Source organism: Canis lupus, chromosome X (assembly GCF_003254725.2).
Source record: "Canis lupus dingo isolate Sandy chromosome X, ASM325472v2, whole genome shotgun sequence".
NCBI classification, from domain to species: Eukaryota; Metazoa; Chordata; class Mammalia; order Carnivora; family Canidae; genus Canis; species Canis lupus.
The window spans coordinates 89,415,076-89,443,043 of NC_064281.1; the positions used below are offsets into that span (position 1 = coordinate 89,415,076).

The 27,968-nt window shown below is 36.9% G+C and overlaps 1 long non-coding RNA gene across 1 annotated transcript; it reads right to left on the minus strand.

The window, feature by feature from the left end:
- LOC118353725 (uncharacterized) lies at positions 1–27,934 on the minus strand. The gene is made up of 3 exons (XR_004813084.2): positions 27,599–27,934; positions 9,473–9,565; positions 1–1,352 (listed from the first exon to the last, which is right to left on the minus strand). It is a non-coding gene; the product is annotated as an uncharacterized LOC118353725 (long non-coding RNA).
- Positions 27,935–27,968: the final 34 nt, after the last annotated feature.

Genomic DNA, 27,968 nt, shown 5'->3' on the forward strand with positions numbered 1-27,968 from the left:
GTTTATTTTTAAAAGTACATTTTTTTCTGAACAGAGGAAAGCTTTTGAAGTCCTTATTAGATCATAAAAGTGAAGTTGATTGAAATTTTTTTGTTGCCTAAAACTCTGATGTTCTAAGTGCCGTCCCCAAAGTAGCATGTGTGAGTATCACTAAGGAGCTTGTTAGAAATGTAGAAAGGCAAGCTCCAACCCAGTCCTACTGAATGAGAATATGCATTTTAATAAGGTACCAGTGAGTCACAGGTACATTACAGGTTGAGAAGCATTTATCTGCATGACTCCTGAAGAAATGGGATAATTTTTGATGTGGGAGAGTGGTTTAAGTCTGGGCAGGAAAGGAAAAGTTTATTGTAGTAGAAGACCTTGTATATCGGATGAGAGCAGGATGACAGACATCAAGGAGGGGAGACAGAAAGAGGGTTCCAGAGGAGACATGTTACATATTTCACAATCCCTAAAGAGATATATCCTTCATGACAAAGACTATTGGTAATCTAAAGGAAAAAAAAACAGAGAACTACAATACAGAGAGCTTCAATGTTATAAGAACTATATTGCATTTTTATTTAAATCTGTATCAATTCAAAAGCAGAACTTCTAGGCTAGTAATACTTCTTACAGACTCTGGAATAATAAACACATTTACATGTTAGCTCATGTTCATCCTACAAAACATGAAACCTCTGATCACTTCTAGGACATAATAAATCATAGATATAATCTATGATCTCTATATAATAATCTGGAACACTTTTTACCTTAAAAGTCTTATGCCTGGAAACTAATTGGCTTTGGGACCTGTTTGTTAAAAGGTACTTGATTTCATCCAGTCAATGAGATATACGTGTTTGTATAAATCAAAATATTTTTGAAGTTTTAAGAATCATTCCACTAATTGTAAAGCAGGACCAGGACCAGTTTCTTTCTTTCTTTCTTTCTTTCTTTCTTTCTTTCTTTCTTTCTTTCTTTCTTTCTTTCTCTTTCTTTCTTTCTCTTTCTTTCTTTCTTTCTTCTTTCTTTCTTTCTTTCTTTTTCTTTCTCTCTTTCTTTCTTTCTCTCTTCTTTCTTTCTTTCTTTCTTTCTTTCTTTCTTCTTTCTTTCTTTCTTTCTTTCTTTCTTTCTTTCTTTCTTTTTCTTCTTTCTTCTTTCTCTTTCTTTCTTTTTTTTTCTTCTTTCTTTCTGAATTTTAGTCCACAAATGTCAATGAATTCACTGGATGAGAACAAGTTAAAGATAATAAAACTTTCGAAGTGAGCTTTGGAAAGGCTACTTGAAGAAGTGCCATGAAGTTCCTGCTCCAATGCTTGTTTTCTCAGTGATTCACAGCATGGCATCATAAATCAGCATTGCCTCTGAAAATGGGTGGATTAAAAGTTAGATTGTGAGGGACACCTGGGTGGCTCAGCGGTTGAGCGTCTGCCTTTGGCTCAAGGCATGATCCAGGAGTCCCGGGATTGAGTCCCACATAGGTCTTCCTGCATGGAGCCTGTTTCTCTCTCTGCCTCTGCCTCTGTCTCTGCCTCTCTCTCTCTCTCTGTCTCTCATGAACAAATAAAATCTTAAAAAAAGTCAAACTGAAATAAAAGTAAGTGAATGACAAAATATACTATATATTTTCTATTCATGAAAAGAGTATATATTGAAGCCATATGAGTTCATATTTCTATATATATAATATCTATAGCTAAGTTTATATTTATGGAAAACATAAATTGCCAATGGATACTTCAATAACATTTGTAGTTAAGGGGGAGATGCCCTGATAGCAGTACATTCACAGGCAATTTTACTCTTTGCAGAATGGTGAAACTTGTTTCGTTTTCTCAGCAAATATATCCTGTACCACCTGCTTTGCCCAAAGAAGTAAATTAAGCATTGCAGTGGGTATAAATTATCTAAGAAAAACCCTTTATGTTATTATGGTCTAGTAAGGGAGACAAGATATTCTAGTAGAACACATAAGTGCTATAAACAAAATGTTCCTGGAGTGCTCGAGAAGAGTATGAAATCAACTTGGGAGAAATCTCAAAGCACAATGGAGGAAGTGGCCTGGAAGGAAACCTTTAAAAACAAGGATTGTAATCAGCAGACAAGTGAGGAGGAAAGGGAATTTTAAGCAGAGAACGACACAGTCTATGCAAAGCAACAGAAAAGGCACATGATATTTAAGAAACTGCTGGAGTCCTGTGTATGTGTAGGGAAGCAGAGGGAAATTAAAAAACTGTGTTGAGACAGTGGATTTCAACCGCTCCACATGTCAAAATAAATCATCGAGTTAGAGACAGATTGCAAAGGTCAACCCTGAGGTGATATAATAAAGTTTACTCTGGCCTTAGTGTCTAGAAAGGATTGGAGAGTGAAAGGGTTTGAGCAGGCCCACTAAAACAGACCACTGTGCTAATAGTCCAACAAAAGGGCAACAGCTAATAATTATGAGAAGCAACAATGGAAATGGAAAGAAAAGCTAAGATGTATGAGATCCTGCTCAGAAGAAGGATAGGATAGAGTGATTTGTTGAAGGTAGCCAAAGTCTAGGAAGAAGGCAAAATCAATGCTGATTCTGAAATTCAAGTTTAGGAGACTAAATGGATAGCAGTACCATTATCCAACTTAGAATATAAAAATTCAGTGAAGACTTCTGTGCATCACTATGAAAAGAAAACTTAATAATAACCCTTTCCTGACACCCATGGCTTTAGGTTAGTTATCCCCTTAATATACAGTTTCGTAGCACAATGAACCTTTAATTGTGGCATATCTTAGAATGTAATTTATATTAATCTGTATGGCATTCTACTATCTATGTGCCCTATGAGACCACAAAGTCCACGAGGGCAGAGAAGCACAATGTCTGGCAAATCATAAGTGCTCAATACATTTTTTGTTGGTTCAGTTTTCCATGTGAATGGTTGAGTAGACAAAAGAGTGAATTTTTAAATAACTTATTAGAAGCAACCAGTACATATTAGTGGCACAAAAATATTTACATCAAAGACAGTCGGTGTTAACTTGCATATCTGTTTATTCCAAGAACTTCAAAATGATGAAATTGTGCATTTGCTATCAACCTAGTGGGACAAAAATATTGAGTAAACTAATTTGATGAAAGACTCCTTATGATGAGGTTATGTAGGCTAACTTGAACAAGAAAAATTCAGAACCTTTTTAGAAGCTCCATCTTTGTGGGGGCACCTGGGTGGCTCAGTTGATTAAGCGTTGAACTCTTGGTTTTGTCTCAGATCATGATCTCGTGGGTCTTGGGATTGGGCTGTGTGCTCAGTGAGGAGTCTGCTCAATATTCTCTCCCTCTGCCCCTCCCCCATTCACTCAGGCTCACAATCTCTCCCTCAAATAAATATATAAATTAAAAAAAAATCTATAAACAAACAAAAAGAAGCTCCATGTTTCTTAGTGTTTGCTCTTCGTAGGACAAGCATGTGCTTAAAAGATTACCTTTTATAATTCAAGATCATAGCAGATGATTTTGTGTGAATTTTGGAAATTGTCAGTTGTATGTCTATGAAATAGAACAAAATTACATAAATGAACCCACTCTTCATGAAATGTTAAGGGTGGTGGCCTGCACACTTCTGCGTCCTGCATGACTTAAAATGAAAAGAACCGAGAGGACTTTTAGAGAGCTGCAGCTATTTGTTGTTCAAGATCTACACATCTTCTGTCTATTGTTAAACTACTGTTCTTCTGTCTTGTTTTACTTATAGGAAATGGAAGCTAAAAAGCTTGAAGGACTTGGTGATGATTCTACATTTAATTAGTGACAGAGCTAGACAATACGGGAGATGGACTTTATATGTATCGAATGTGTGTCTTGTATGTAATACCATTTTAAACATATTCATTTTTAAATGTCACAAGTCCCCTCTGGGATAACAGATGTCATCCCATTTTCTGCAGACAAAAAATTGGGGCTCATGATAATTCACTTTTTCCATGGCATATACTAAGTTGTAGGGTTGAATTCTTTGATTTCAAATCCCATGCTTCTTTAACAGCATCATGCAGTGTGCCAATCTTCCTGGTTTCTGCTACCATGTTCCAGACTGATCACTTTCTGGGCAAGATAGAGCAATTTCAGTAGAAACATTGTCATCCAAAGGGAAGGTATGTTCTTACACTATAAACAGAATGAGAATTTACGTGATTATTGGCAAGGTTGAGGAGACAAGGTAGATCTGATTTGAGCAACATATAGCCCTGACTCAGAAAAGCAGACCTGAAAGAAGCAGGAAAAAGCATCTCTGGATTGACAGAGCATAGTAAGCATTATCATACACTTAGGGAAAGGAGGACTAGAGGTTGGCAGTTGGAGGCCACCAAGAGAGACTTGGTCTTTGTAATTTTTGTCCTGTTCTGTTCCCCCGGATTCTTCCCTTTTTCATTGTAGCAAAATATACATAACATGAAATTCATCGTTTCAAAGTATACAGTTCAATGGCATTTAGTATATCTGCAGTGTTGTGCAAGCATTTCTACTGTGTAGTTTTAGAACTTCATCATCTTCAAAGGAAGAATCATATCTATTAAGCACGGATTCCTTTCTTTTTAAAGTCAAGGGAGAAAGCAACTGTACAGGCTGGGATAAAAACATTTAGCTGTGAAACAGAAAGCTTCCTGCTAAAAAATAATCAAGAGCATCTCCAAGTTTCCCAGTCATTCAATTTCTCCCTTCTGCTGAAATGTACCAGCGCCCAATCAAAGACCATAGGCACAGACTGACAGAGAGCTGGAGTTTCATAAACCAAATTGGTTAAACATCCATTCTTGTCGTGAACTAAGGGAATTACCATCGAAAATACGATATAAGACTCCATTGGGATAACATACTTTGGTCATTAGGACTTTACTACCCACACATATAAAAACCAACAAAACTTGATGTGTGCGAGTGGGATGGGGAAGAGTCGCTTGTAGTTGTTACTTAAAAGGAGGAAAAAGAAGTTTGTGATAAAATGTTAACACATGGTTTAGTGTTTCTAGACAAAAAGAAATCAAGAAAGTACCTAAAATATTGAAGAAATATTGCCCAGGAGGATACAAGAGGGACAAAACAGAGCAGTGGGAATGAGGAGAGAATTGCATAAGGAAAGCAGAGGCATGATAGGTTAAGTCTTCTAAAAAGTTTAATGCAATGAAAGCGACAACGGAATCTACTGGAAGGTTTCCTCAATGGAGCAGAGCAACCCTGCCTCCAATAGAAAGAGAAAAAGCAACTGATAATTGATTTTCTTCCCCAACAGGCCATGCTCCATTCACAGTAACCATGCAGGGTATTGTCTGCAGAAACCCACCAGATGGTCTGAGTGGAGAGGGAGAATTCGCAAGATGATACAAGGGAATACAAATCAGCCACTTTTATTGCAGCGTTGCTTGGAGTTTGATGGGAATGGCAGACGGCAAGAGTTTTTTAGTATGCATTTGATATCTTTCTTTGGGGAACCAATTTACTTTGATATTTTACCTCAAACATCAAAATGATACACAGTACCAGAGGCTCTCAGCGGGCTTTCTTAGCATGTCCCCAGAATGGGGACAGATTCAATCTCCCAGCCTCTCAGGTTACAACTCATTAACGGGAGAACAAGGTGACTAACAATGTGAGACAGTGGGCCAAACATTTACAAAGAACATTCAAGCACTCTTCACACACCTCTTGGAAAATCTCAGTAGGCAGGATAGAGAACAATTTTGGCTTTAATGGCTTCGATACAGTTTTTTAGTAGGTAAAATAATTTTGATTATTCACTTTTAGAATACCAGCAAGGAGTTTATTTATATCTTCCCAGAAAGGATCATGTTATAGGAATTGAGGTAGTCTTCAACCTAGGAAAATGCATGGACTCCAACGCTCCTTTTTAAGCTGGTGGCTTAGCATTTGTAATACATTTTCTTTTAGAGACAATTTACAGAATGAGTAGCCAGGTCAACCTCCAAACCCAGAATGTAATATTAAACTCAGTCTTAGATCGTGAAATAAAGGGTCATGAGTCTCTTATTTTTCACCCCCTTTCCAGGGCAAATGGTCAGTTTAAGGTAAATGTTTAAGACAAGGAAGGCTGGTCTTTGATTTGGGACGCATACCAGTGTCCTAGAAGCCACATAAAGCTCAATGCCCCCAGGCTGCTTTAATTGCGCCCCCTGCCCACTACCGTGGGATTCCAAGCAGGCCTGATCTGCCTCTTAAAATGCTGCCGGATCCAAAATTATCTATTTTATTTGCCTGTTATAAAATTGTCATGCTTTTCTTTCAGATAATTCATATTATACTCCAGTGTCAAGAAGGAAACAACCTGCTTTAAATCCTTCTTAATGCATGGATGGCTCATAATCCCTCTTTGTTGGCACCGATGTTTAAATTATTTAAAGAGACTTCTTGCCAATCCAGATATCGATAATCGACAGACTTTGTGTTAATAACATGAGGTGAGAATATTCAACCAGTGTAGGCAATTTTTTTTTCTGAACAGGAGGGCTCTGAACAGGTTAGTGATTCCTGAATGGTTAGCTCTCTCAAGAGATGTTGTCCCTAAAATGTTTCTGATTGTTTCTTTTTTGTTACTTTTTATCACCACTCCCAGCCCCCCACAAGTTTGTATGGTGACCTAGTGGTACCCGAGGCAGGATTGGTGATAAACATCAGCATTGAGGACTCTCCTAGAGACCAGGCAGGAACAGAAATAGCAGCCCTGATTTGTAAGGTGGGTGTTTTAGAGTGGAAAAATTAACTGGTTACCCTCTCATGATCAAATTCACTAGTTTTCAAAATGAATTTAACGATTCGTGAGAGCAAGATGTTCACTCTTCTGTCTGATTAAATCCCAATGAATCGTCAGCAGTGCAGAAACAGTATACACAGCATTTGACAATAACAAACTATAGGATGGCAGAATAATTTAATGTGCATTTTGTATAAATCAAGCGTTGTGTTTCCTCCATTGGGGTTACTTTTGCTGAAATGCACTGGGGAAAGTCATGAATAGGCAACAAAAATATTAGCACTTAAAAATCAGATTGCAAGGGCAACACAAATTTCATTGGTGTTGTGTGTTACTGAGCAAACAACTAGAAAGTCTATCAAGAAAAAAATGTGAAATCGATTAAAATTGAGATATAGAAAAAAAACGACTGAAATTCATTTACTTAGTGTCCTAACCCTTGCCAAGTCTTTAAAACTGTGGTTTCAAATAGAAAGCATAGATGAAGAGTAAGATTAAACAAGCAGGTATAAATTTACCTCTCTGAGAAGCACCAATCAGACAATAAACAGGCCAGAGAAATGTATGATATCCCAGAAAGTTAACAGTAGTGAAAATATTCTCTCCAGGAACCAATGGATTTATTCACTGTGAGCTCACTGATTGCTTAAGCATGGCCAGTTTTGGAGAGAGTCTCATCCTAAATAGCTGTCCTCTGAGATAATTCTATTACCTACTAGGCATATCCTTTCCCTTCTCAATGATGCATTTCTGGAGATTCTGAGCCTAGAAAAATAATCCTGGTAATAATGGACAAAATATACCATGTATTAATTATATGCTGAGTTTGATTGCAATTGTTCTACACCCATTATCTCATTTAATTCTCACAACTCTGTGAAATAAACATTGTAATATTTTCATTTTATAGATGAGAAAAATGAGACTTGTGAGATTGTGTCTGCCTGAAGTCGCATAGCTGGTGGAACTGCGATAGAAACCCTGATCAGTCAGAGAAAATCCATGCTCTAAAAGTCATGATCTTAAAAGTGGATTCATGCATGGGGTGCCTGGCTGGCTCAGTTGGAGGAGCATGTGACTCTTGATCTCAGGGTCATGAGTTTGAGCCCCACATTGCGTGCAGAGATTACTAAAAAAATAAACTTTAAAAAAAGGTGGATATATGCACACTAGCAAAAGTTCAAGAAGATCACTTGGGTTCTGGAAGTTAATAATAAATTATATATATATTTTTTTGTTTTTTTTTTTGGAAGTTAATAATAAATTATATATTTAAGTAAAAGCAAAAAAGCTAATGGGTACCGATATTTAGTGTTTATAGATTGACACAGGCACCCTCACTAGACTTACATATCAGATGGTCAAATACCATGGAGTACATGACTTGTTTCAGGGTAGCATGGGCATTTCACTACGCGGAGAAGTGGTAGTGCCCTGTCACTTTTGGCATATTGCCACAAGTTCCAATTTCTGTGTGTTTATTTTGTGGGTTACATTATGCAGTTTCCAATGGGCCAGTTGTTTGTTTGTTTAAGCATACTTTGTTTATAGGTGATACTAAAACGTAAACACAAACCAACACGAAAAGATGGGGCTGACCGTTCTAGTCTCTGATGTTTTTCTTGTTAACTAATTGTAAACAGAGTAAAGATGATAGTACAAACAGATCTGATTGGAAGGTGGCCAAGATGTATTTTAAAATTTTTCTGGAATCTATGTGAAATGCAGATGTACATCCACTATTATTAGCGATGAATGAATCTCACTCTAGATGTATATTGTGTCTTCAGCTATGAGCTATTGATAGTATGAAGCTATATTGATTAGCGAAGCATTAAAAGCTAACCACTTTGAACATGAGCATAAATCCCTACAAATACTTCAGCAACATTTAAAATCATTAAGTCTCTATGCGGTATTTGGTAACAGTTTTCTAAAGTCAGTCATAACTATTTATAAACCTCTTTTGAAGTTTCTTACTATACTTGCTTATGCCTACAAATTGTAAATATCAATACGTATATTAAGAGCACTGTTTAAGAACCGTGTTAGGATTGTAGGGATGCTTGTCTGGCTCAGTCGGTAGAGCAAGTGATTCGTGAAAGCAGGGTCATGAGTTCAAGCCCCACCTCAGGGGTAGAGATGACTTAAAGTCATAAACTGATCTAGGAGTGTAGTCGAAAATGTTTAGGGACACCTGGGTGGCTCAGCGGTTGAGCGTCTGCCTTTGGCTCAGGACGTGATCCCGGAGTCCTGAGATTGAGTTCCACATCAAGCTCCCTGCGTGGAGCCTGCTTCTCCCTCTGCCTGTGTCTCTGCTTCTGTCTCTCTGTGTCTCTCATGAATAAATAAATAAAATCTTTAAAAAAAAAGAGAAAATGTTTAGAGATCAGTCTTCTAAATCACTAGTACTATGTTGTTCCTCTAGGAAAGATGAGGCTTAAAGCTGTTCAGTGAAAGGACATTTAAATAGTAAGAGAATAAAAATGTGGTTTCAGGAACATAAGTTCTCAATGGCTTACTTAAAGCTTTCCAACTTTTAGTGTCTTCTTCAGTTTGTTTCATTGTCCTTATTCTACATAATCTTCAACAGTTTTAATACAGCTTTATGTGTCAGAACTACTTGGATCTGTAGTTTCATTTTCCAATTTTCTTGACTCTGTGCCTTCTGGTACATTATGTTACATACAGGTGAACTTGTCTACTATATAGCATGTTTGCAAAATCAGGTATTTTACCTTATTGTCCTCGCTCATTTATTTTTTTGGAGGTTGATTCTCTGGATTTCCAACTCTCTGAAGCACTTCTATTCAGCTAGTTTTCTTGAGTGACTGTGAAGTAAATTAGATATAATTTATACATTAATGCTTTCATGTTAATATATAAAATATATTTGGAAACATTATAATCTGGGTCATGTATATTAATTTCTCTCTCTCTCCCATGACAAAATTGCCTAAACTCTCGAACAAATTTCACCTAATAGAGTTGGTGCTGTCATATGCCTGGGGGCAGCCCCTTGAACTGTGGCGACGACACTACTTGTCAGAACTGAGGTACAATCAGCAAGTGGTAACATGGGAAAAATGCACAGATGGGTATCAAGAACACTGAGAGTAGATAAATCCACTAGGCTAGGGCATATGAGGGAAAGAAGTGCAGGCCCAGAGAGAACTGGCATCAAGGAATTCCAGAGATAAACATCAGGCAGATATATTGCCGGGTAAGAACTCAGTCTCAGAACAGACTGGTCGAAGGCAATAATGATTCAAGGTTAGAACTCTAGTATCTGGGGGGCAAAAACACTAAAAAAGATATAGAAATTTATGATGCAAGGACTCTTGAAAATTGAAACCGTGACCCAAATTCAAGAACTGGACCATAAAGGGAGATCTTGATGTCATATAGTAAGGCAAAAACTGAATTTACTAGAAGCAGGGTACACTTTTAAAATATTGGTAGTGCTCAAGCTGGTTTGATGCTTTGCTGCCAAGATATATATCTAAGGTCATATGTTCCTTTTGCTTCAGAGTCAGCGAGTGGGTTGGGGTAAATTGACCCTACTGTGGGGCCCATGGGAAGTAAGCTCAGGAAACCATGGTAGGGATTTGCTAATCTGAGCAAGTGTCGTGCTAATTGGTGCTATGAAGTACTGGCACATTTTGTGGTTTCCTTAATTTCTATCTCCAGATTGAATTTCAACTGGCTATGTCCCAGGGTAAGAGGTTATTGTAACTACTTTTAAATAACGTCAGTCTGTATGATGAAATACAGATCTGTCACTGTAATTGTGCGCACTGATGCACAGGCTGTATTAGTCAGGTTTTTTTTTTTTAGAGAAACAGAACATATATACATATACATATACACACACATATATATATATGTACATATATATGTAGGGGATATATATGTATACATGCATATACATGTACATGCATACATATATGTATATATACATGTATATATACATATGTAGGAGATTATAGTAGGAGGTTATACATATGTATATATAATTATATGTATATAATCTACTGGTTCCTTTAAGCAACACACATACATTACATATATAATATATGGAGATTATATATATATATTATGAGATTATATATGTATGTAATATATATATAATCATAATCTCCTATTGGTTCCTATACACACACGCACACATGCACTGGCTTCATACAACCATGGAGGTTGGCAAGTCCAAATCTGCAGGATAGGCTGGCAAGCTATAGACTCAAGAAAGAGTTGATGGTGCAGCTTAAGTCCAAAGGCAGTCTGGGGCAAAATTCTCTCTTTCTCAGAGGATGGCAGTCCTTTTGCTCTTAAGACCTTCAACTGATCGATTTGATGAGGCTCACTTACCCACTCACACTATGGAACATAATCTGCTTTACCCAAAGTCCATTTATTTAAATATTAATCTCATCTAAAAATACCTCCACAGCAACATCTAGACTTGTTTGGCCAAATATGTAGGTACCATGGCCCACCCAAGTTGGCATATATAATTAATCATCATCCAGGAGTTCATATATAAATTCACTTCAACAAAATTAATATTAATTGTTTACTCTTTCTTAGGCACTAGACTGGGTGCTATGAGTCAATTAGAAATGGTTGGTACTGGTAGTGTCAATATCAGCTATGGAAATATTGTAATATTCTGGGCACAGTTGGGGACTTGAAATAAGGCAGCAAAAGGAATAAGAATGGAGAGAAATGGACAGATAGAAGATATTCTATCTCCTCAGCAAGACTTGGGGAATAATTAGATTTGGAAGAGGGCGAGGAAGAAGGTGGATGGACATTTGGGTGGATGGATATGTAATTTATTAGAAGAAGGAGTAACTTATGGGAAGATGAATTTACTTTGGAATCTGAGATGCCCTGGAACAACTAGGTGAAGTTATTCAGTGGGCAGTGGATATATGTTTATGTGGATCCAGAGGTCTGGATACAGATACAGACTTAACTAGTTGGCCAGGTCAAAAAAATGAAGAATCATCTTTGAGCACCTACCCTCCATCCAAACAAACAAACAAACAAACAATCCTGTGAGCTCAAAGTTTGAAATCTAGTCTCAGTCTCCTCATTTTTCCCTACTTCCTTGCTAATAACCTAGTGAAAATCATCACTGTTTCTTGCCTGGATTAGAGCAACAGTTTCCTAACTGGCCTTTCTACTTCTAGACGTAAATTCCCATCATGGCCTATTATGAATTAGTCATTATGACTCTTAAAGCATAAGCCATATTGATGAAACTGGAGGCTATTATGCATTGTGAAATAAGCCATATACAGGAATAAAGAGCAAAACTACATGATCTCACTTACATGTGAAATCTTAAAAGTTGAATGCATAGAAGCAGAGAGTAGAATGGTTTGCCAAAGGTGGAGAGGTGAGGGATAGGTGAGGAGATGCTGGTCAAAGAGTAGAATGTTGTAGTTACATAAAATAAATAAGTCTAGAGATCTGATGTACAGCATGATAGCTATAGTTGGTAATACTGTATCAAATACTAGCAATTTACTGGGAGTAGGTTTCAGGTGCTTTCTCCACACACAAAAAATGGTAACTATGTGAGTAAGTGATATGTTTATTAGCTTGATTGTAGTGATCATTTCACTCTGTACATACTTGTCAAATCATGTTTTATACCTTAAATATATACAATTTATATATTTGTTTGAAATGTGTAATGGGGCACCTGGGTGCTTAGTCAGTTAACCGTCTAACTCTTGATTTCGGCTCAGGTCATGATCTCAGGGTCATGGGATCAAGCACTGCATTAGGTTCTATGCAGGGACTCTGCTCTAGATACTCTCTCCCTCTTGTCCTTCTGCCCCTCCCCCCACTCAAATGCTCATGCTCTCTCTCAAATTAATAAATAATAAATCTTAAAAATGTGTAAAAGATTATAAGCCATATCCTGCCATGCCCCTGATGAAAATTATAAAATGGTTCCTCATTTCAATCAGAGCCAAAGACCATGTCCTAATGATGGCCCACAAGATTCTAGATAAACTCCCCACTCCACTGTCTTACCTAATACTATCATATCCTCTCATTCACTCTTCTCCCACCATACTTGTCTTGTTCTGCAAACGTGCCAGGCATGTGCTTGCCTCAGGACCTTTGCACTATCTGTTCTCTCTGCCAGGAATATATATCCTGTATCCTCCAGATATCTACATGGCTCACTTTGTCATTTCATTCAAGTCCCAGCCCAAAGTTATGATCCTGTTGAAGGCTTTAGTGACACCCTTATGTAAAATAGTATCTTGATCCCTTAACTTGCTTTATCCTTTTATAGCACTTATTACCAATCAATACATTTATTTGTACCTTCGCTAACTGGAATACAAACTGAATGCAAGTCTATTTTGTTTACATATCTATTTACAGCATCAGATTTATTGTATATGGATACTAAACATAGTCACAAGAGTGGATAGATCACCCATGAACTCTTATACTGTGATAAGAGGTCCCAATATGAAGCATTGAAAGAAATCAACATTTACGAGATGAATAGAGAAAAAACTCCCACTGAAATTGAAAAGTGACCACACATGTAGAGAAGAGATGCCCAGGTCACCAAAACAGAGGAAGGAGAGAATTTCAAAAAGGAAGGTAAACAAATGAAAAAGTAAGATATAATATTGTTTATATTTGCCATTTTTAAGAGTCCGTGATTCTTATTAAAGCTATATGAGTGACTGTGAAAGTAAGCTGACCAAAACTGCATTGGGAGACAATATTTACAAATTGTTTAAAATTGTTTTATAAAGTAGAAATATAGGGGTATTCAGAGTTAAATGACAATTACAAGGTATTTGGCAGTGAATGCTTTAGATTTATTTTATATTACAGCTGGAGTCTTTTCAAAGAGTAGGCTAGATTCAAGAATATGTTTTAATCTCTATGAATAAATAGAACTGCTGGACTCTGAAATAACTAAGTACATTGAAAAGTTCCATACAATTTTTGATTAGCTATAATGAGAGATTTTTATTATCTGCTGGGATCCATAAACTATTGCCCTAATACCACATGTCATTTTGTGAGCAATCTCAGCTGGGACAGAAACAGAACACGCGTGTATGTGTGCATCTGAGGAGGCAGTAGAATTACTAGCTGGAAAGACAGAGAGGGATGAGATTCATAGAGGTATAGAGAAGAGACAGTTCAGAGGACCTGAGCTAGGTCTCAAGGGGAAAAAGCAAGTGCAGGGATACTCCATACTGAGGCCGTGGAGGCCACTGAATCAAGAGGAGTTTTTCCAGAATGGTGGGGGGTGGTGGTGGTGAGTGGCAAACACTCAGGAAGGACAATACTTCCTCAAATATACTAGGAGAAGAGAAAAATAGCTTGGTAAATAGAAATAAGATTACATGATCAAGAGAGGACAATATAAACCCACACATTAGGCTGAAAGGGAAATCTGGAACAAGAACCAAGTATTAGAAAACACTGAATGAGGATTTACGTTAAGCTAGTCAAGCATAAGTAATAAGTGAGATGCTGTGCCGGTAATTTGTCTCATTTCATAGATAGCTGTAGATGACTTGCATCTGGAGACTCCCTGGTCCTTTGGTAAAATATGCCATAAGCAAATATTTTTAAAATGGGAATGATATAAGAAACATTCTTCTGGGTACTGTGGAGTTTCAACAGAAAAGTTCTTCACTGGGGGCTATATTGTTATAATACTTGAGAAAGTAGCAAAGAGAAAGCTACAAATCCTAAGGATTTGGTCTTTGGGAGAGAAAGGGTTGAAAAACCCAAAACAAATAAAACAAAACAAAAGAGCACCTAATCTTAAGAGGGTAGCAACACAGAGGTAGCTACTATCAATCACAGTCTATATATCATGTATTCTTGAAATTTTAGGAGTTATAAATGGGTTACTGACCTCAATCGGTATGATCTTAGTGGGTTAACAATTATGGAAGTTTTGTTCCCTCTCATCATTCAACTCTACTACTTCTGATATCCCTTCCATATTAGGTAACAAATATCTTAAAGCTATCTTGACCATATGCCATAGTTTTCTGGTCCCCGGTCACTTTCGGTTATTAAAAAAAGTCATGTGGTTTATATATTTATTCATTAAGACCTAAGTGTTTTTAATTTTTTAAGGTTTTCTTTAAATTCCAGTTAGTTAATGTATGGTATTATGTTAGTTTCTGGTGTACAATATAGTGATTCATCACTTCCATACAACACCCAATTCTCATCACAAGTGCCCTCCTTAGTCCCCATCATCTATTTCTCCCATCTTCCTGCCCACTTCCCCTCTGGTAATCATCAATGTGTTCTCTAGAGTTAAGAGTCTCTTTCTTGGTTTGCAACTCTCTCACTCTCTCTCTCTCTCTCTTTTTCCACTGTGATCGTTTGTTATTTGTCTTTCTCTGACTGACTTATTTTGGTTAGCATAATACTCTATAATTCCAACCACATCACTGCAAATGGCAAGATTTCATTCTAAAAAAGTCATATAATTTAAAAACTCCAACATTCAATCTCATTGGCTTCAAAGCTTTCCTCAGAGTGATACCAGGAGACACCTCTCCACCATTGATGGAAAACCTGACCTTTTCTTCTACCTTTTTAGAGAAAAACTCCTTTGGATTGAGGCATAGAAGGAAGAATAAGAGAGATAGTAGGCTGTACTAGCTTGCATTCCTACCAACAGCGTAAGAGAGTTCCCCTTTCCCTGCATCCTTGCCGACACCTATTGTTTCCTGACTTGTTAATTTTAGCCATTTTGACTGGTGTAAGGTGGTATCTCACTGTGGTTTCGATTTGTATTTCTCTGATGCCAAGGGATGTTGAGCATTTTTTCATGTGTCTGTTGGCCATTTGTATATCTTCTTTGGAGAAATGTCTGTTCATGTCTTCTGCGTAATTCTTGACTAGTGCAGCCACTTTGGAAAACAGTATAGAGGTTCCTTAAAGAAGTTAAAAATAGAGCTACCTTAAGACCCAGCAATCCCACTACTAGGTATTTACCCAAAGGATACAAATATTGTGATCTGAGGGGACATCTGCACCCCAATATTTATAGCAGCAATGTCCACAAATAGCCAAACTATGGAAAGAGCTCAGATGTCCAACAGATGAATGGATGAAGATGTGGTATACACACACACACACTCACACACACACACACACACCATGGAATATTACTCAGCCATCAAAAAGGATGAAATCTTACCACTTACATTGATGTGGATGGAACTGGAGGGTATTATGTTGAGCAAAATAAGTCAATCAGAGAAATGCATTTATATGGTTTCACTCACATGCAATTTAAGAAACAAAATAGAGGGTCATAGAGGAAGGGAGGGAAAGGTAAAATAAGAAGAAATCAGAGAGGGGGACAAACCATAAGAGACTCTTAACTCTAGGAAACAAACTGAAGGTTGCTGGAATGGAGGTGGGCGGGAGGAGATGGGGTAACTGGGTGATGGGTATTAAGGAGGGCAAATGATATAATATAATGAACACTGGGTGTTATATGCAACTGATGAATTACTGAACTCTACATCTGAAACTAATGATACACTCAATATTAACTAATTGAATTTAAATAAAATAAGTCAACAAAAAATAAAAAAATAAAGTGAATCTCTGAATTAAGGAGAGAGAGGGAGAGAGAGAGAGAAAGAAGGAATCCTCTTACATGGTTAGTCTTCTGTCTATTGCTGGTGACTTTGGCTAATGGGTCCTCATTGACAGCGTAAAAGTCAGGATTCAGTAAGCTCTGTTACAGTAATAAACAACTCCAAAATCTCAGTGGCTTACAAAAAGAACTTTCAAAAATTAATCTTAAAAGTCTTCTGGGATCTAGGTGACTCTTCAGTTCATATTTTCCCATGTGTTGGCTTAGCATTCCAGGGTGTTTATATCAATGTGGCCTCTCCATGAATATTTTTACAACCACTGCAGTGAGGGAAAAATAAGCTGGAGCACCAAGCATTGGAAATGAAACACTTCCATATAGAGGTGATACGTGCTACTTCTGCCACATTTCATTGGTCAGATCATACTATATGTCCACATCACATTGCTTCAATGGGAAACTGTTCCATGTGTTCAGAGGTAGAAAGAATTTGGGTAATGAAGAATGATGGTAATGCCTACCACTGATGTCTTGTTTGGTTTTGGGGGGTAAAGGGCACCATACAGTGTAATCTTCACTGAGCTTCCTGATATTGGCTGACAGTATGTTAGAATCATACCCTAACCCCTTCTCTGGGTAAAATGTTTTGTCGATTTTTGTCTGCCTATATAGCCCTACTGCATCTGTCTCTCTTGTACTGTATACTCCTTCATGTGGACTTAAGGATATTGCCAGGTTCTTTTCTGCACAGTCTAGTGCTGTGGAGTACTGGGGAGTGTCTTGTGTGAGGGCTTTCCTCCCTTTTACCAAGAACACCACACTACATTTCTTCTTTGATCTGCTTCCACTGGCTGTACCAGGAAACTCTGCCTTTACAGCAGAGAAGGAAGCAATGGTAGCTATGTCTACAGATACCCCACGAGCTCTGGGAGGCACACGTCAAGCTTTCCCCAAAGCTCCCTCACTCCCCACTACTATACTCCCAGAGTGCCACAGGCAGGTCTTAACAGGCATCATGCCAACAGTGAGATATTTATCTCCTAATCCTACAGAGGAAAGACGGAGAGGAGCCGCTATAACTTGCCATTAGAGTGCCTACTACATGCTGGCTTGCCTGCCTTCACATTAGCCTTCTGCTTTTATAGACTTTGGGAGTGGCCTGCAGAGATACTTGAGGCTAACAGAGTCAGTTCAGCAGCTTCTTTATAATAACCAAAAGGGAGATGTCTGGCTCCAATTATTAATTAGGCCTTGGAGGCCTCTCTAAAATGTAAAGTTTAAACATTCTTTGTTCTTGGCTTTGGGCTGCAGGTACCAATTCCAAGGCAAAAGCAAAGTCATCCTCAGTATCCTTTCCTATCAGGGGTCTTTGTTTATTTTTCTTCCGCTTGCATAACTTAAAAGAAATTTGAAAAGGGAGCTATTCCTTCGCACATTTTTTAGTTGATATGTAAAATCTCCCCATGTTTGAAAAGTTGTAAAGGGTTCCATGTCCTGCACATTGTAAACACTGACTTGAAAACTTCACAGGACCAATTCCCAGCCTACACAAATATGATCGTGCACTCCCTCTGCCCATCACCCATATTCAACAAACTTTAAGATATTGCCACACTTGCTTTATCTATCCCTTTTTTGTTATCACTTTTTTTGCTGAAGTCTTTCAAAGAAATCGGATGGCCCATGTCATTACATACTCCATCTTCAGCTTGCTTTTCTGAAAGTATGAACTTTTTGTGAGAAAACCACAATGTCATTCTTGTAACTAACAAAACTAAAAACAATTCTGTGAAATCTGTTCCAGTTCCCTACCGCCTATGTGTGATAGTCAGCTTCCAAGATGACCCCAGATGATCCCCACCCTCTGGTCTTCAAACTCTTGTATGGTATCCTCTTATGTTGCACCAAAGTTAGTCTGTGCGACTAATAGCATACAGCAGAACTGATGATATATAACTTCCAATATGAGGTTAAAAAAAGGCTGGCTTCTATTTTATGTATTCTCTCACATACCTGCTCTGTCTGTCTTGGGTCACGTATACTGGGGAAAACAAGCTGCCATGCTGTGATCTAGCCTTGTGTAGAGGCCTGCATAGTAACGGACTAAAGCCTCTGGCTAACTACCGGAAGGGAGCAGGAACCTGCCAACAACCATGTGAGTTAGTTTGGAAGTGGATTTTCCAGTCCCAGCCAAGATCTGAATTGACTGCAGCCCTGGCCAACAGCTTGACTTCAACCTCACGAGAGACCTTGAGGCAGAAATTTAGCTAAGCTGCTCCAAGATTCCAGCCTCTTAGGATGTGTGTAATACAATTGTTGGCTGTTTTAAGTTGCTAATTTTTAGGGTAATTTTTAAATAGCGGTAGAAAAAACCAAATTACTGTATAACACTACCCCAAAACTTAGCAGCTTAAAAAAACAAGGCCTTATTTAAGACCTTTATTATTCTGTGGAGTGACTAGGCTGTTCTGCTGATCTTGCTGAATGAGGTTCACTCAAGTGGCTGCATTCAGCAGACGAGTTGTCAGGGAGCTTAACTCATTTGGAACATCTGGGATGACTGGACCTTTCTCTTCAGTCTTTAACCCTGGTCTTTTTCAAGGGCATGTCAGTTTCAGGGAAGCATTTTAAGTGGTCAGAGGCAACATTTTCAAGGACCTTTCTTCAGCTTCAGGCTCTATAATTCATACAATGTCATATTTATTATATTCCATTGGTCAAAATAACTCAAGGGAAGATCAAATTCAAAACACTGGGGAAAAACACACCACGTCTTGACAGCAGGAGCAGTAATGTAATGTGGCAATAGTTTTCAATCTACCCCAGTTCTCTTCTAGGCACAATTACTTACATTCTCACCTTGTATAACATAGCTTATCTTTTCCTCTCAAATTTGAATCTCATTAAGACATTTGGCTCAGGCTCAAATTCTTAGTCTCATTATCTAAGTCTGATCCAAATGTAAATTAGGCTCATACATGTAGTTCATCCAATATATTTCTAGAAGTGCAGTTCTTGACCCTAAGACCTGTCAGATAAAAAGTCATGTTATTTGCCTTCCTCAGATATATCCAAAGGTAAGATAATGCCAGGATACCTACAATAAGCACTTCCATTTTTAAAAAAGGAGGTCCAAAGGTAAACAAGATAGACAAATCTTTAGTTATTCTTACCAAGAAAAAAAGAGAGAAGACTCAAATAAATAAAATTATAAATGAAAGAGGAGAGATTACATCTAAGATTATGCAAATACAAAAAGATCATGAAACAAGTATGAACCATTATACATCAACAAACTGGGTACTCTAGAAGAAATGGATAAATTTCTAGAAACATATATTTGACTAAGATTGAATCATGAAGAAATAGAAAATTAGAACAGATCGATTACTAGTAAAAGGATTGAATCAATAATTCAAAATTCCTGGCAAAGAAAATCCTAGGACTAGATAGCTTCACTGGTGAATTCTACCAAACACTTAAAGAAGAATTAATGCCAATTCTTCTTCAATCCTTCCAAAAAATCAAAGAGGAAGGAACACTCCCAAACTCAGTTTACAAGCCCAACAGTAACCTGATACTAAAGCCAGAAAAGGACACTAAAGAAAAGAAAATTGCAGTCAATATCCCTGATAAACACAGATGCAAAACTCCTCAACAAAATGTTAGCAAATCCAATTGAACAGTACATTAAAAGGATCATACACCATGAATAAGTGGGATTTATTCCAGCGATGCAAAAGCGGTCAACATATGCTAATCAATCAACACGATACATCATATTAAGAAGATAAAGGATAAAAATCATATGACCATCTCAATAGATGCAGAAACAAACATTTGAAAAAAATCTAACATTCATTCATGATAAAAAAAAATTCAACGAACTGGGTATAGAGGAAATAAATTTGGTATAGAGGGAATGTACCTCAACATAAGAAAGGCCATATATGACAAGCCCATAGCAAATATCATACTCAATGGTGAAAATGTTTCTTCTAAGATCAGGAGAAAAAAACAAGGATGCCCATTCTTGGCCCTTTTATTCAACATAGTACTAGAAGTCCTAGCCCAGAGCAATTAGTCGAGAGAGAGAGAGAGAGAGAGAGAGAGAGAGAGAGAGAGAGAGAGAGAGAAAGAGAGAGAGAGATCATTCAAACCAAAAAGGAAGAAAGAAAATTGTTTCTATTTGCAGATTACATGATATTATATATATAAAACCTTAAAAGACTCCACCAAAAAACTGTTGGAGCTAATTAACAAATTCATTTGTTTCCTGTACCTTACTGTACATAGCTAGGAGAAGCCAACTGTCATGCTCAACATTCTGCTGAGGCATGTCTTTAGCCCAAGTTGTAAGTTCATTTATGTGTATTTTCTATTCTCCAAGATTGTTCAGGTGACATTTTGCTAATTGTTTCGCTATTATACAATGTAGATTCTCTTTTTCCTAGACTCAAATAACACTTCTCTGTTGCTTTTCCAGTTTTAACTAGCTGTCTGACATTTCTCAAAACTTTGCTAACAGACTCTCCATTGTTTTCGTAGCCTCTGCCTGCTTCCTGGTCCCATAGACAGTATTGCACCTTTTAGTGCTTTGTTACAACATCACAATGCTTCTGCAAACCAATATTATAAATGTTACCTATTACAAAGTAATAGATCACCCCAAAGTTTAGTGGCTCAAAACAATAACATTTTATGGGACCTCCACCATATTTAAAACTAAGAACATTTCCATCACCCCAAAGATACCCTTGTTCCCCTTTCCAGTCAATCTCCATCTTTGACATCAAATAACCACTTGGAGATCTTCAGTCTATCTCCATAGAAGGGATATGTTTTTCCTCAAGTTTCATGTAAATAGAATCATGTACTATATACTCTTTTGTGTCTGTAATCTTTTTCATAGCCATATTTTGAAGTTCATCCAATAGTTTATGTTCAAGGAACTCTATGAACACAAAGCAAGAGAAATACTAATGAAACTACATCTAGGTGCTGTAAAGCCAATGAAAATAATAGAGAGACAGCAAATATTAAATGCATTCAAAAGAAAATAAAGGCATTGCCTCCAGAGAAACAATAGATGATAGTTGAATTCTCAAAAAAATAATGGAATTTTGAAATTATGAAAAGTATATTCTCTGATCATGGTGCTATTGAGCCGGGTCTATTAAAAATCAAACAGATAACTAGGAAATATTTATACATTTAGAATTAAGAAATACAATTCTAAACAAAGGCTAAAAATAATTATAAGTTAAAAATATTTTGATTAAAATGAGAAGTAAATGTCAACATATCAAAATTTTTAAGATGCAGCCACAGCTATCTTTACATGGAAATTAAGAGGAGTGACACCGATGGAAAATATGGAATAAAGACTGCTAGATATCCACTCCTTCATAAAAGTAACAAGAACACTGGCAAAAATTGTCAAAATAAACTTTTTCAGAACTCTGGCAATTAACCAAAGGCAACAATCATGAGAGGGGCTGAATCAAGAAAAATGGCCCACAGGGTGCCTGAGTGGCTCAGTCTGTAAAGCACTGGACTCTTGGTTTGGGTTTAGGTCTTGATCTCAGGGTCATGGGATCAAGCCCTGTTTTGGGCTCCACACTCAGCATGGACTCTGCTGGAGATTTGCTCTCTCATTCATGCACACACACACTCTCTCTCTCAAATAAATAATTATATAAATAAAATCTTTAAGAAAAAACAAAAATGGCCTACAGTCATGGTGAAAATCAGCATCCTACCAGTTCCTGGGGTGTCAGAGCAGAGATTAAACTTTTGTAACTGATTAACAAAATAAAACATCTAAAAACAAACAGAAAAATTTATTAGAATTTAAGGGATAAACTGACAGAACTACATTAGTATGGTGTATTTTTCATAAGTTCTAGTCACTGAAAGATTTAGTAGATTAAATATGCCCAAGGTTATAAAATTTGAATTATACAATAAGTATAACATAACAGATATATGTTGAAATTTTTATACCAAATTTATAACCAAGTAGGAAATAATGAGAATGAAAGATTCTGAGGCACCTGAGTGGCTCAGTCAGTTGAGAATCTGCCTTCACCTCAGATCTTTCCCAGAATCAAACCCTGCATCAGGCTCCTTGCTCAGTGGGGAGTCTGCTTTTCCCTCTGTCCCTCACCCTGCTCAAGCTCTCTCTCTCATAAACAAAATCTTTAAGAAAAGAGAGAATGAAAGATTCTCTTTATGATAACAAGACTATCTAACCTGTAGAAATAAAAGTGAACTGTATGAAACTTACACAAAGAACACCATAACACTTTACTGAGGGACATAAAGGAAGAATCAACTAAACAGAGAGATGTAAAATTACTCGGGGTTAGAAATATTAGTTGTCAATTTTCCTCATATAAATTCATGATTTAATGGAAGTTCAATTAAAATACCTTTTTTTTTGGAAATAGGAAAATGAAGCTCATTTGAGAATATATGCAGTAGAGATGGATATATTTAGAAAGAACTAATAGGAAAGATTGTATAGATTTTAATATATATTATAAAGCTACATATTTTGGAATTGGTGTCAAAATAGGTGGATCAATCAGAGGAACATAATAGACATTTCACAAAAATACAAACTGGTATGAATATTTAATATTAATTTCTTTATTTAGGAAGTATTTGCTGATTTCTTCCTGTTCACTCATCACTCTCTAGGTATTGGGGATATAGAGATTAAGAAGACAAAATGTCAGGGCACCTAGGTGGCTTGGCCAGTTGAGCAGCCGATTCTTGATTTCGGGTCAGGTAATGATTTCAGGGTCGTGAAATTGAGCCCTGCATTGGGCTCCACGCTCACTGTAAAGTCTGCTTGAGATTCTCTCTTTCCCTCTCCCCCTGCCCCTCCTACCACATGCATGTGTACAATAAATAAATAAAAAATAAATAAATAAATAAATATTTTTAAAAAGATAAAAATATCTGCTGATGTGAAACATCTGATGCTAAATAAAACAGTAAACAAGTATATATTTAAATATATCATTTCAGGTAGAATTAAGTTGTATAAAGAAAAATAAAGCAGGCTAAATGTACAGAGTGTGCTGGATGGAATGGCATTTTATTTCAGATGGAATGTTCAAGGAAAGACTTTATGAGTGGGTAACACTCAAGTGGAGATCTGACCTAAATAAAAGAGTGAGCAGTGCTCACTGTCTAGATAATAACAAACAGTAAGATCCTTAGGTGAGATTGAGCTTGGCATGTCCAAAGATTAGAGAGAATACCGGTGTGGTTAACAAGGGAAAAATGGTAAGAGATAAATCTGAGAGATAAAGTGACATTTGAAGCTGGTGAGTCCAGTTCAGATATTTCAAGGAGCTCAGTGAGGACACTTGGAAAATCACACCACACTGATTCCACAGGATAAATGTTTCTTTCAAATTATAGAAGAAAGGGCAGCCTGGGTGGCTCAGCGGTTTAGTGCCGTCTTTGGCCCTCGGTGTAATCCTGGAGACCTGGGATCAAGTCCCGTGTCGGGCTTCCTGTGTGGAGCCTGCTTCTTCTTCTGCCTGTGTCTCTGTCTCTCTCTGTGTCTCTCATGAATGAATAAATAAAATATTTTAAAAAATAAAGATTTATTTAAAAATAAATTATAGAAGAAAATATAGGTAGATATTTAAATTATTATGGAATGGGTCTGGACTTTCTAAGAATTAAGGTTGTAATTCATAAAGGATAACTGATAGATCTGTCTAAATGAAATCTTACAACTTATGTAAGTGAAACGCTGCAAAGACAAACTGAAAGGCAAATAAACTAGAATGAATATTCACAAATATGAATTACAAATAATTCACATTGTTAGTAGAGGCATAAGTAAACTCCTACAATTCCTTAATAGACAAACACCCCAATCTAAAAAGGGCAAAGGACACAACTGATGACAACACAAGTAGATATCAAAATGTGAAAAAAAGTGTAATTTTTTTTTTTACTATAGACCAGTGTATACAGAGACACCATATACACTGGAAGTAATAGTTTAAATCAGCACCATCTTTTTGGAGAGAAGTTAGGCAGTATTTACCACAACTCAAAAAGACATATAGTACGTGATCAAACAATTAAGTTTCCAGAAATTTATTCTAAATAAATTATTGAAAATGCTTGCAAAGATTTTAGCTATAAATATGATGTTTATCATATTTACAGAAAAACAGGAATAATAATGTTCAACATTAAGAGATTGAACAAACTCTGACTCAGATTCACTTATGTATACATGTACATTCTAGGCAGGATTAAAGTTATATTGTGGAAGAATATGGAATGATTTAAAAAGACATTTATGATGTATTCACTGATACAAGGAACTTACAAATATGTATGTTAAAAACCAATATATATGTTCTCCTTTTCCTTTAGCTGTGACTTGCAAACTTTTTGGTGGTCACAAGGTCTTTGAGAGTCTATGAAAGCTATGGATCCTTTTTAAAGAAAATGTACATATGCATATACTTTAAAAAGTTTTGCAGCTCTTCCCTATCTGTTTTTAATCCACCTTTTTATCTTTTTTTTATTTTTTTTATTTAAAAAATTTTTTTTTAATTTTTATTTATTTATGATAGTCACACAGAGAGAGAGAGGCGCAGAGACACAGGCAGAGGGAGAAGCAGGCTCCATGCACCGGGAGCCCAATGTGGGATTCGATCCCGGGTCTCCAGGATCGCGCCCTGGGCCAAAGGCAGGCGCCAAACCGCTGCGCCACCCAGGGATCCCCCCTTTTTATCTTTATATCTTGCAAATTATTAACACTATCCTTGCTTTGAGCACCCTTCTCCACAACACATACACTGTCCAGTCAAACACAGTTTTTTAAGAACACACCATGCCACCATAACTGTGCAAAGCCATTATTCTATACAGTATACTGTATCCATCATTTTCTTAGCTACTTGGTTTTGAAGACCCAGATCATATGTCTTTGGTGAGGCCTTCGTTTATTTTATTCACTCAGTTCTCTATGCTTTGAATTCCTATAGCATATGTATACGTTCTTCTACTCTAAAGTGTATTAGATTGCATTATTTTAATTATCTCTGTGTCTCTCTCTTCACCTTCTTCTCTTTCAACTTGGAATTCCTAAATGCAAGTATCACATGTAGCTTATCTGATTTATTACTTAAAAATTTAGTAGAATGCATAAATAAATGAATGTATTACTTAATTGATTCATGCCAGTAATGAATGATAGTGCTTCATAAATCAATTTTCTACTTGTATCTGACAGTGGTTTCTGGGTTATTCAGATGTGCTAAAACATCTAGTATGAGTTTAACTCTTTCCCTTTTCTCAGTCTAGTTCTCATCCCCTCACATTGGACTTCTTTCACTTCAGAGGTGAAATCAGTCACCTCTGATATAAAGTGTCGTTATCATGTGGGAGCAAAGAAAAATAAGGATTTCCTGCATTTATACGGAAATTCTTTGGGGATTTCTTCCATGATATAGACTTATTATGATAAAATGGAAAAAAAAAACATTGCAAAGGTCAAAGACATAAAAAAGTGTTTGAAGACATGCAACCATATGATATAGGTTTGGAGCAATGTTAAGGGAGCATGGAACATAGCCCATTCAACCAAGAGCAACTTCACAATAATTCATATCTTTACTTGTATCCCCTGAGTCTTATTAAGGGGACACATGGTCTCTGGAAATGGATCTTAAAATTATCTTTGTTTCTTCCTGTCTTATAAATTTGTCTGATATCTTGGCGCTTCTTATATATATTTCCTCTCAACTCTCCCACTCTGTGCAAATTAGTTTCATCCTTCAGCTCGAAATACCAGTTATAGTTTTCCTTTTATCTTCCTTTACTTTTTCTCTTTCCTTTTTTAAATTTAAATTCAATTTGCCAACATATAGTACATCATTAGTTTCAGATGTAGAGTTCAGTAATTCATCAGTTGCATATCATACCCAGGGCTCATCACGTCACTTGCCCTCCTTAATACCCATCACCCAATTATCCCATCCCCCTACCCGGGTCCCCTTCAGCAACCCTCAGTTTGTTTCCTAGAGTTAAGAGTCTTTCATGGTTTGTATCTTCCTTTACTTGTGATCCTCCATTGCTAAAGCCTAAAGGCCTATGTGGCAAGGCTGGACCCTCCTTTTAGGGTGCAGAGAAGGAAAGAGCCAAGAGGCATAGTCCTCTTTTGAAGAGGTATCAGGAGAGAAAGAGCTGTGTATAATAAAATAGGATGAATTTTTAACTTTCCATATTATGAAATTGTTGCATGATCTGAAGCAAAGTCACATAACCTCTCTGCTTTCATTCCGTATTTGTACTCATTCACAAGCATCCACGTAAATGTAAAATGAGAAAAAAGAAAACGCTTTACAAATGCTGTACAGATGCAAGTTGGTTTTATTATTATACAAAATGATCCAGGGTCAAAACCAGAAATAGGGATTCCTGGGTGGCTCAGCGGTTTAGTGCCTGCCTTTGGCCCAGGGCGCGATCCTGGAGTCCCGGGATCGAGTCCCATGTCCGGCTCCTAGCATGGAGCCTGCTTCTCCCTCTGCCTGTGTCTCTGCTTCTCTCTGTCTCTCTGTCTATCATGAATAAATAAATAAATCTTAAAAAAAAACATGAACCTTTAAAAAAAAAACAAAACCAGAAGTATTTTTCAAACATTTTTATATAAAATAGTTTTGATCTTTAATGACCAGAAATATTAGTCATAGTGAATGTTTTTATATAATGCTGGTTCTGGGACCTTCTTTCCTGAAAATATTAAAAGTTAGAATTAAAATCATGAATCCTTTATTACTTGTACAATGTTTAGTTCTTATTTGACTTTTAGAAGTTTAAAGACTTTAAACAATCTTCTGTGATTAATTTTAAGACAGTATTTAAATTCTCTACAGAGCATAACTTAAAGCCTTTTTTATTCGTCTTCCATAGAATCTGTAACGAAGTAGAACTCTTTTCAACTCCTTTAGATTTTTCTGGGACTTGGTGCCATCATGAGAGTTAGGCATTTTATCATTCAAGATCCTGAAAATGACTTTGAGTTAGTCATCTGAGAGTGGAACATGAAACTTCAGAGAATACAAATTTGATTACATTTGAGACTAACTAAATAAAACTAAACAACATATGAGCCCCTGAAAAAAGGCCCAGAAAAAAAAAGCAGCAGAAATATAAGAAAGCTGTGAATCAGCAAAAATCTTACCTTTCTCTTTTTCACTCTTAAGAGTCAGGAGCACCAGCCTCATTAAAAGAGCCAACAGACAAAACCTTTTATAGAGTGGGATCTCCATCTGCTTGGAGAACAGAGGGACCTCTGGAGTTTTCAATATAGCGATATGTCTATGCTGTGTTCCACATTTCCCCTACAGGTTTTGGAAGAAAAAAAAGAAAAAAAAACAACCAAACCCTGTACTTCTGAATTACTTAACAGGGTTGTTTGGTTGAGGATTAACTCCTGAATTGCTGTGGAGACAGATGTCCCCATCAGCTTTCAAAAGATCTGTGCGTCTGAGAAGAGTTGTGTGTCTAAAGATGATTCATCCAGCTGGATCTCTTTGTGGTGATTTTCCAAC